Source organism: Budorcas taxicolor, chromosome 24 (assembly GCF_023091745.1).
Source record: "Budorcas taxicolor isolate Tak-1 chromosome 24, Takin1.1, whole genome shotgun sequence".
NCBI lineage: Eukaryota > Metazoa > Chordata > Mammalia > Artiodactyla > Bovidae > Budorcas > Budorcas taxicolor.
The window spans coordinates 36,801,419-36,811,244 of NC_068933.1; the positions used below are offsets into that span (position 1 = coordinate 36,801,419).

The 9,826-nt window shown below is 43.8% G+C and overlaps 1 non-coding gene across 1 annotated transcript; it reads left to right on the forward strand.

Annotated features, from left to right (window-relative positions):
• Positions 1 to 7,477: 7,477 nt before the first annotated feature.
• On the forward strand, positions 7,478 to 7,579 carry LOC128068425 (U6 spliceosomal RNA). Its single transcript, XR_008201488.1, has one exon. It is a non-coding gene; the product is annotated as a U6 spliceosomal RNA (small nuclear RNA).
• The last annotated feature ends 2,247 nt before the right edge of the window (positions 7,580 to 9,826 follow it).

A 9,826-nucleotide genomic window follows, 5' to 3' on the forward strand; every position in this document is an offset into this window, starting at 1 on the left:
CCCAAAACCCTTCAGGGGGCTTCCTTGGCAGTCCAGTGGTTAAGACTTTGCTTTTCAGTGCAGAAGTTGTCAGTTTGATCTCTGGTTGGGAACTAAGATCCCACATATCTTGTAGCCAAAAAATCAAAACATAAAGCAGAAGCAATTATTATAACAAATTCTATAAAGACTTTAAACAAATGGTCTGCATCAAAAAAGTCTTTTAAAAGAAACCAAAACCTTCAGTCTTCTGTGTCATCCTTCAAGTAATAATAATATCTTCATTTTTTCCAGATAGAAATATGGGCCCATAGAAATTAAGGAAAGTCTCAATGTTAAAAACCAGAATTATATTATCTCTTGAGAGCGTTGCCATTCTGTGCTTCAGTGATCCTCATGGTAGAAATGGAATGGTCTGGAGGTTCAAGCATTGTTTCCAGTGGAAAACAGCACAGATATTATTGCTGGGGAGTAAATTAGCATGCCTGATTTATCAGCCTTATTCATGTCTCTTGGACATCAGAGAAAAGTCAAGCAAATAGCAGCAAAATTTCCTTACAGTATTTTTAGAGTAGCATTCCCAAATACTAGAATATAGAGGATTCTTTTTTTTCTTTGTGTTCATTCAATTACCCCATAGCTTATAAATCACACGACTGTTTTGTACACTTTGTACCAGACAAGTCTGGGCACGCAAAGCCTGTAGCCAGTTCACAAAAGCCACTTAACATATTTGTTTGTCATTTAAGTTATGACTTTGAAAACAAAAGAAGACAGGGCCTTTCACAGTGACAGACAGGCTTACATAAATTGCTGCACAAACTAAATTCAAAATAACTCCAGTTCACACGGAAAACGTTATTCCTTCATTGCCACTCTGTCATAACACTCTTTGATAATTTAAAAAATATCCGCACTAACCAATAAGTATGATGCAAAGGTTTCCATACCTCTTCTCCTGTGTATCCTTTTGGTAAGGCAAAGAAACTGCAGGCGCCAGGGCTTTCCATTAATATTAAGGATGGGCTGAATTCTTCCTTTTGCTTCAAAGCCTTTATTTTGTTGCTGTTCAGTTGCCAAGTCATGTCTGACTCTTTGCAAACCCACAGACTGCAGCACGCCAGGCTTCCCGGTCCCTCACCATCTGCCGGGGTTTGGCCAAGTTCATGTCCGTTGAATTGGTGATGCCATCCAATCATCTCATCCTCTGTCACCCTCTTCTCCTTCTGCCTTCAATCTTTCCCAGCATCAGGGTTTTTTTTTTCCAGTGAATCTGTTGTTCATACCAGGTGGCCGAAGTATTGGAGCTTCAGCTTCAGCATCAGTCCTTCCAATGAGTATTCAGGGTTGATTTCCTTCAAGATTAACTGGTTGGATCTCCTTGCGGTCCAAGGGACTCTCAAGAGTCTTCTCTAGCACCACAGTTCAAAAGCATCAATTCTTTGGCGCTCTGCCTTCTTTATGGTCCAGCTTTTGCATCCGTACATGACTACTGAAAAGACCATAGCCTTGACTAGACGGATCTTTGTCAGCAAAGTGATGTCTTTGCTTTTTAACACACTGTCTTGGTTTGCCATAGCTTTCCTGCCAGAAAGCAATCGTCTTCTAATTTCTTGAAATGTAGACCTGGAAAAGAGCCAAGAGGCACAGGGTTAGGAGCACATGCAGGCTGTGGGGTTTGTTCATCTGCTTCTTTCTATCATATCCTTCTGCTACAGTTTCAGTTCAGTTACTCAAGAATATTACAGTTTTTTGAAAAGAAGACTTCTGCAGCACAGGTACCATCAGTGACTGAGTGAACGCAAGGTCAGTAGGTGTGTATGGTAGGCAGCCATCCCAGGGGCTGGTGGTGTGAGCTGTGGTCTCAGAAAGACCTGTTTTCCATCTCAGCTCTTTTTCTTACCTATAGCGCTCTGTACCTTCATCTCTAAAATAGAGATAATAACTCCCACCTCAAAGAACTGTTTTCAGGGTTAAATGCAATTCCCAGTAGTAGTGTCTGACAAGATATATTCCGTAAGAATTGTTGTATACTCACTTTGAGCCAGCCTATATGTTTTATGCTAAAAACAAAGCATTGCTAGAATGCTAGAATGAATCAAGGAAAAAGACTGTTCTCAAGAGGGAAATGGTTGTGTGCTATAATTTTAAAAATAGTGAAGTTTCTTACTTTCTATAACATACAGCAACAGAACACTCTTAGATCGTGGTAAACCTGTTTAACAACAAATAAGAACGATTTAGAATAATCATAGCAGGAGATCCTGGAAAGGGGTGTTGGAGATCCTTGATTTCAATTCTAGTTTTATCCCTTGAGCAAACGTCTTTAGCTTTGATCTTTGGCTTCCTTGTTTGTTAAATAAACTCCTGGAAGGGGTGTAGTGAGGATAAGATTTTAAAACCATATATGTCTGTCCATCTGTCTAGGATGATATATTAAGGATATATACATGTCCATCTACCTATAGAGAGAACACACAATAAACTATAGAGTAGTAGTGATTAATATGTTGTTAATTTTTTTACTGCAAGTGTGATTTTTAAATTATTTTAAGTGCTAAAATCTGATCTATGTAAATACATTTTGCAAAATTATTTGCATAATTGCCTACAAATCCTTCGGTCATCTGTATAATTAAAGCTTAACATGAGGGGAGTTGTGATTGTGATGGCCACGTGGGGTGGAGGGCAAGTTCTATTTCCTGACCTGAGTTGTAATAACAAGGGCGTGTCTGCCATATCATTACTAATTAAGCTGTATATTTGTTTTGTGTGGGTTTGGGGGTCTGTATTGTATTATACAATAAAATTTCTTTAAATAAAAACTCACTCAGTACAATAGCCAAGACATGGTAGCAGCCTAAGGGTCCCTCAACAGAAGAATAGGTAAAGATGCGGCAGAGAGATACAGACACGCATTCAATGAAATCGTACTCAGCCATAGAAAGGAATGAGCTAAGGCCATTTGCAGCAACATAGGTGGGCATAAAGATCATTATACTAAGTGAAGCAAGTCAGACAGAGAAAGACAAATAGCATATGGCATTGTTTATTTGTGGAATTGTGCCTGGAAAATCCCATGGACGGAGGAGCCTGGTGGGCTTCAGTCCACGGGGTCACTGAGGGTCGGACACGACTGAGCGACTTCACTTTCACTTTTCACTTTAATGCATTGGAGAAGGAAATGGCAACCCACTCCAGTGTTCTTGCCTGGAGAATCCCAGGGACGGGGGAGCCTCATGGGCTGCCGTCTATGGGGTCGCACAGAGTCGGACACGACTGAAGTGACTTAGCAGCAGCAGCAGCAAAAAGATGACAGAAATAAATATATTTACAAAACAGAAACATTTTCACAGGCATAGAAAACAATCTTCTGTTACCAAAGGGGAGAGAGGGAGAGCTAAATTAGGCGTTTGAGATTAACAGATACACAGCTGTACACAAAATGGACAAAAGGACATGCTATGTATGACAGGGAACTATAGTCAATATCTTGTAACAGCCTATAATGGAAAAGAATATGAAAAAGAATATCCATATATATGCGTTGCTGTTTAGTTGCTAAGTCGTGTCCGACTCTTTTGTGACCCCATGGACTGTAGCCCGCCAGGCTCTTCTGTCCATGGGATTCTCCAGATACGAGCATTGGAGCTGCTTGCCATTTCCTACTCCAGGGGATCTTCCTGACCCAGGGATCAAACTTGTATCATTTGTCTCCTGCTTTGGCCTGGGGATTCTTTACCACTGAGCCACTATACATATATATGCATGTGTATATGTATATAAATTACTTTGCTGAACCTGAACACAACACAACCCTGAAACCAACATAACACTGTAAATCAATATAGTGCAACTAAAAAAAAATTTTTTAAGGAATTCCCTGGCTGTCCAGTGGTTAGGACTCCATGCCCTTACTGCTGAGGCTGCAGATTCAATCCCTGATTGGGGAACTAGGATCCCACAAACTGCACCAGGCAAAGAAAAAATTTTTCTAATACTCAATTCAGGTACTATATGAACTATGACAAAGGTAAAATCTTAGAACCGGTTTAGCTTTTATTTATGTCCTAAAAACATAAAATAAATGAGGGATCTTGATTCCTGCCGTTCTATCCAGTCCTTCCACCAATACCCCAAATTGCTATCTGATTTTTCCTCTTTCATGTGGAAAACTTTGGATGCCAAGAACTGTGAATATAAAGTGAATTCGTGCCATCCTAGACAGTAACAGAGTTTACATAATCATTGTTGTTAAGTGTGAAGTGTTAGTCGCTCAGTCATAACCAACTCTTTGCGACCCCGTGGACTGTAGCCTGCCAGGCTCCTCAGTCCATGGAATTCTTTAGGCAAGAATACTAGAGTGTGTAACCATCCCCTTCTACAGGGGATCTTTCCCACCCAGGGATTGAGCCCAGGTCTCCCGCATTGCAGGCAGATTCTTTACCATCTGAGCCACCAGGGAGGCCCTCTAATGTTGTTAATTCAGAAAGATTAATCAAGTTGTAATGAGGCCTGTGACTTCAGTTGCAGTAAGCATGGTGGTGCCCAACTGAAGAATAAAAAGAGAAGCCAGTTAAAAAGAGATCTGTTGATGACTAAGTTAAAGGTGAGTTGACTTTTGTATGTCTTATGCTTAGTCACTTCAGTCGTGTCCGACTCTCTGTGACCCCATGGACCACAGCCCACCAGGCTCCTCCATCCACGGGATTCTCCATGTCTAGTAAAAGAATAAAATGTTGCCTTAGCCGTAATACTGCGTAAGTTACTATGACCTCTAATGAAAACGTGAAAGTTGCAATTGTTCTGTTACTGAGTAGAAAACAGGTAACTAGGTATCTCTGGGACATTTACTGGCGAGGTCTCAAGTTAAAGGAATAGGGAGGTATCTTATGACCAAAGCTTCATGAGGCATCAGAAGCAGAAAATCTGGCGAGAACCAAGGAAAACCTGATCTCCCTCCCCTGGCCCCCTGGACTCTAGCTGTCTCCTGTGCAGACCACCTCCCTCTCCTTAATGAGCAGCTCACATGCCCCCTGAAGGGCTGCACTACTTCAAGGTCTCATGGGACCATCCTCTGATGCTCCAATTCCAAATAACTGTGGGCAAAATAGCCCACAGGAGAGGTCCTTTGCTAAGGAGTTGTAGAGCCGAGAGGAAATGATTTCCTTTAATTCCACACAGATAACATCTATTTCTGTTTTATTGACTATGCCAAAGCCTTTGACTGTGTGGATCACAATAAACTGTGGAAAATTCTGAAAGAGATGGGAATACCAGACCACCTAACCTGCCTCTTGAGAAATCTGTATGCAGGTCAGGAAGCAACAGTTAGAACTGGACATGGAACAACAGACTGGTTCCAAATAGGAAAAGGAGTATGTCAAGGCTGTATATTGTCACCCTGCTTATTTAACTTTTATGCAGAGTACTTCATGAGAAATGTTGGGCTGGAGGAAGCACAAGCTGGAATCAAGATTGCCAGGAGAAGTATCAATAACCTCAGATATGCAGATGACACCACCCTTAGGGCAGAAAGTGAAGAGGAACTAAAAAGCCTCTTGATGAAAGTGAAAGAAGAGAGTGAAAAAGTTGGCTTAAAGCTCAACATTCAGAAAATGAAGATCATGGCATCTGGTCCCATTACATCATGGCAAATAGATGGGGAAACAGTGGAAACAGTGTCAGACTTCATTTTTGAGGGCTCCAAAATCACTGCAGATGGTGAGTGCAGCCGTGAAATTAAAAGACGCTTACTCCTTGGAAGGAAAGTTATGACCAACCTAGACAGCATATTCAAAAGCAGAGACATTACTTTGCCAACAAAGGTCCATTTAGTCAAGGCTATGGTTTTTCCAGTGGTCATGTATGGATGTGAGAGTTAGGCTCTAAAGAAAGCTGAGCACCGAAGAATTGATGCTTTTGAACTGTGGTGTTGGAAAAGACCCTTGAGAGTCCCTTGGACTGCAAGGAGATCCAACCAGTCCATCCTGAAGGAGATCAGTCCTGGGTGTTCATTGGAAAGACTGATGCTAAAGCTGAAACTCCAATACTTTGGCCACCTCATGCGAAGAGTTGACTCATTGGAAAAGACTCTGATGCTGGGAGGGATTGGGGGCAGGAGGAGAAGGGGATGACAGAGGATGAGATGGCTGGATGCCATCACCAACTTGATGGACATGAGTTTGAGTAAACTCCAGGAGTTGGTGATGGACAGGGAGGCCTGGTGTACTGATTCATGGGGTCGCAAAGAGTCGGACACGACTGAGCGACTGAACTGAATTGAACTGAACTGAACTGAACTGAACCACACGACCACTAACACAGGCCTTCTGTTCATTCCACCAACACGGAACTACCATGAGTCAGAATGCGCTGGGGATTCAGAGATAAATAACGCTCAGTCCTTATGCTTGAGGAGGTCAGACTTCAGACAGCAAAACAGACCATTGAAGGACATTCTTAAAAGAGGATAAAACAAAGGAATTATAAAGTCTTTCAAGATCTTAGAGGAGGTGATGACTAATTTCACATAGGAGACTGTGGTAGAATAATCGTGAAGAATGAGTATTAAAACTCACAAACACACTCCAGCAAAAGATATGGGAATTAACGTTCAACACAACTGGGAATATCTCTTCAATGAAGGACAATGTGGATTAAATCTTGATGGATCCAAGAGGCAAGCTTTGAGGTATCTTAAACTGACAACAAGGATCTAAGGCAAATCAGGGAGAAAATGAGGGGTGCTCCCAGTGAAGATGATAAAGCTTCTGAGCAAGCAATGATCAGACGAGAAAACCAAAAGCATCAGGCCTCACTGGTCTACACACAGTTTAGAACCAGTTGGACCAGCAAGATCAGCAAGCTGGGTAGTGCCAAGTGGGGGCAGGGCTGTGGGGCTGTGGGCTCTGGTGCGGGCATCCATCCTTGAGAGAACTCAGCGGGGCTTATCAAGTCTGATTAATTCACTGCACTCAGAGCTGGGGGAGGGGCCAAAGGGAAGAGATCAGCTCGGAAGGCATTCTATGTTTGACTTTGATTCTTCTTTTATCTGGCTGTGCCTTCCCTGCAGGGCACGGCCTTTCTCTAGTTGCGGTGAGTTGGGGCTAGCCTCCTTGCAGTGCACGAGCTGTTCATCACACCGAGTGGCTTCTCTCGTTGCTGATCACAGGCTCTAGGGCGGGCGGGCTTGCGTAGTTGCGGCCAGTGGGTCCTAGAGCACAAGCTCTGTAGTTGCGCCTCTGGGCCCTACAGCACAGGCCCAGCAGTTGTGGCGCATGGGCTTAGCTGCTCCTCGGCATGTGGGATCATTCCGGACCGGGGATCGAACCTGTGTCTCCTGCATGGGCAGGTGGATTCTTATTCACTGTACCACCAGAGGAGTCCACGGCTTTGATTCTGAAGACAACGGGGAACCAAGCGCAGATTAGAGGCAGGCCAGCGACATGGCCGGAACAAAACTGATGGCGTGTGGGGTTAAACTCAGAATTGGGGAGTGCCAGCTTCAGCAGCACATATACTGAAATTGGAACAGGATAGAGATTAGCATGGCCCCGGGGCAAATGACACGCAAATTCGTAACGCGTTCTCTATGTTTGATGAAAGTCAGTGAGTAGTGTCTGACTCTTCGGGACGCCGTGGACTGTTAGCCCAGCAGGCTCCTCTGTCCATGGAATCCTCCAGGCAAGAATTCTGGAGTGGGTTGCATTTTACATACAGCTGACTCCCTGCTGTATAGTAGAAACTAACACAACGCTTAAGCAACAATACTCCGATAACATTTTTAAAAAAGAATTCCAGCTCCAGCCGCAGCTGTTAAAAAAATAAATATAAAGGGCTCCCCTGGTGGTTCAGTGGTAAAGAATCAGCCTGCCAGGGCAAGGGGCACCGGTTTGCTCCCTGGGCCGGGAAGATCCCACGTGCCACCGAGCATCTAAGCCTGTGCGCCCCCACTACAAGGGCCTGTGCTCTAGAGCGGGGAGCCACAGCTACTGAGCCCAGGGGCCCCAATTTCTGAAGCCACGCGCCCTAGAGCTTCGGGTCCACAAGAGAAACCACTGCATTGAGGAGCTCGTGGACCACAGCTAGAGTAGCCCCCGCTCGCTGCAACTAGAGAAAAGCCTGAAGAGAAATGAAGACCCAGCACAGTGCCCCCCGCCCCGAAAAGAAAAAAAATATATATATACGTATATATATACATATATATATACGTATATATATGTATATATATATATGTGTGTGGCTTCCCTTGTGGCTCAGCAGGTGCCTGTAATGAGGAAGACCTGGGTTGGGAAGATCCCCTAGAGACGGTAAAGGCTATCCACACCCAAAATAAATTTTAAAAATATATATCAGTTCAGTTCAGTCGCTCAGTTGTGTCCGACTCTTTGCGACCCCATGAATCGCAGCACACCAGGCCTCCCTGTCCATCACCATCTCCCGGAGTTCTCTCAGACTCACGTCCATCGAGTCTGTGATGCCATCCAGCCATCTCATCCTCGGTCGTCCCCTTCTCCTCCTGCCCCCAATCCCTCCCAGCATCAGAGTCTTTTCCAATGAGTCAACTCTTCGCATGAGGTGGCCAGAGTACTGGAGCTTCAGCTTCAGCATCATTCCTTCCAAAGAAATCCCAGGGCTGATCTCCTTCAGAATGGACTGGTTGGATCTCCTTGTAGTCCAAGGGACTCTCAGGAGTCTTCTCCAACACCACAGTTCAAAAGCATCAATTCTTTGGCGCTCAGCCTTCTTCACAGTCCAACTCTCACATCCATACAGGAAAAACCATAGCCTTGACTAGACGGACCTTAGTCGGCAAAGTAATGTCTCTGCTTTTGAATATACTATCTAGGTTCAGTCATACCTTTTCTTCCAAGGAGTAAGCGTCTTTTAATTTTATGGCTGCAGTCACCATCTGCAGTGATTTTGGAGCCCAAAAAAATAAAGTCTGACACCGTTTCCACTGTTTCCCTATCTATTTCCCATGAAGTGATGGGACCAGATGCCATGATCTTAGTTTTCTGAATGTTGAGCTTTAAGCCAACTTTTTCACTCTCTTCTTTCACTTTCATCAAGAGGCTTTTTAGCTCCTCTTCACTTTCTGCCCTAAGGGTGGTGTCATCTGCATATCTGAGGTGATTGATATTTCTCCTGGCAATCTTGATTCCAGCTTGTGTTTCTTCCAGTCCAGCGTTTCTCATGAAGTACTCTGCATAGAAGTTAAATAAGCAGGGTGACAATATACAGCCTTGACATGCTCCTTTTCCTATTTGGAACCAGTCTGTTGTTCCATGTCCAGTTCTAACTGTTGCTTCCTGACCTGTATACAGATTTCTCAAGAGGCAGGTTAGGTGATCTGGTATTCCCATCTCTCTCAGAATTTTCCACAGTTTATTGTGATCCACACAGTCAAAGGCTTTGGCATAGTCAATGAAGCAGAAATAGATGTTTTTCTGGAACTCTCTTGCTTTTTCCATGATCCAGCAGATGTTGGCAATTTGATCTCTGGTTCCTCTGCCTTTTCTAAAACCAGCTTGAACATCAGGGAGTTCACGGTTCACATATTGCTGAAGCCTGGCTTGGAGAATTTTGAGCATTACTTTACTAGCATGTGAGATGAACGCAATTGTGTGGTAGTTTGAGCATTCTTTGGCATTGCCTTTCTTTGGCATTGGAATGAAAACTGACCTTTTCCAGTCCTGTGGCCACTGCTGAGTTTTCCAAATTTGTTGACATATTGAGTGCAGCACTTTCACAGCATCATCTTTCAGGATTTGAAACAGCTCACCTGGAATTCCATCACCTCCACTAGCTTTGTTTGTAGTGATGATGCTTTCTAAGGCCCACT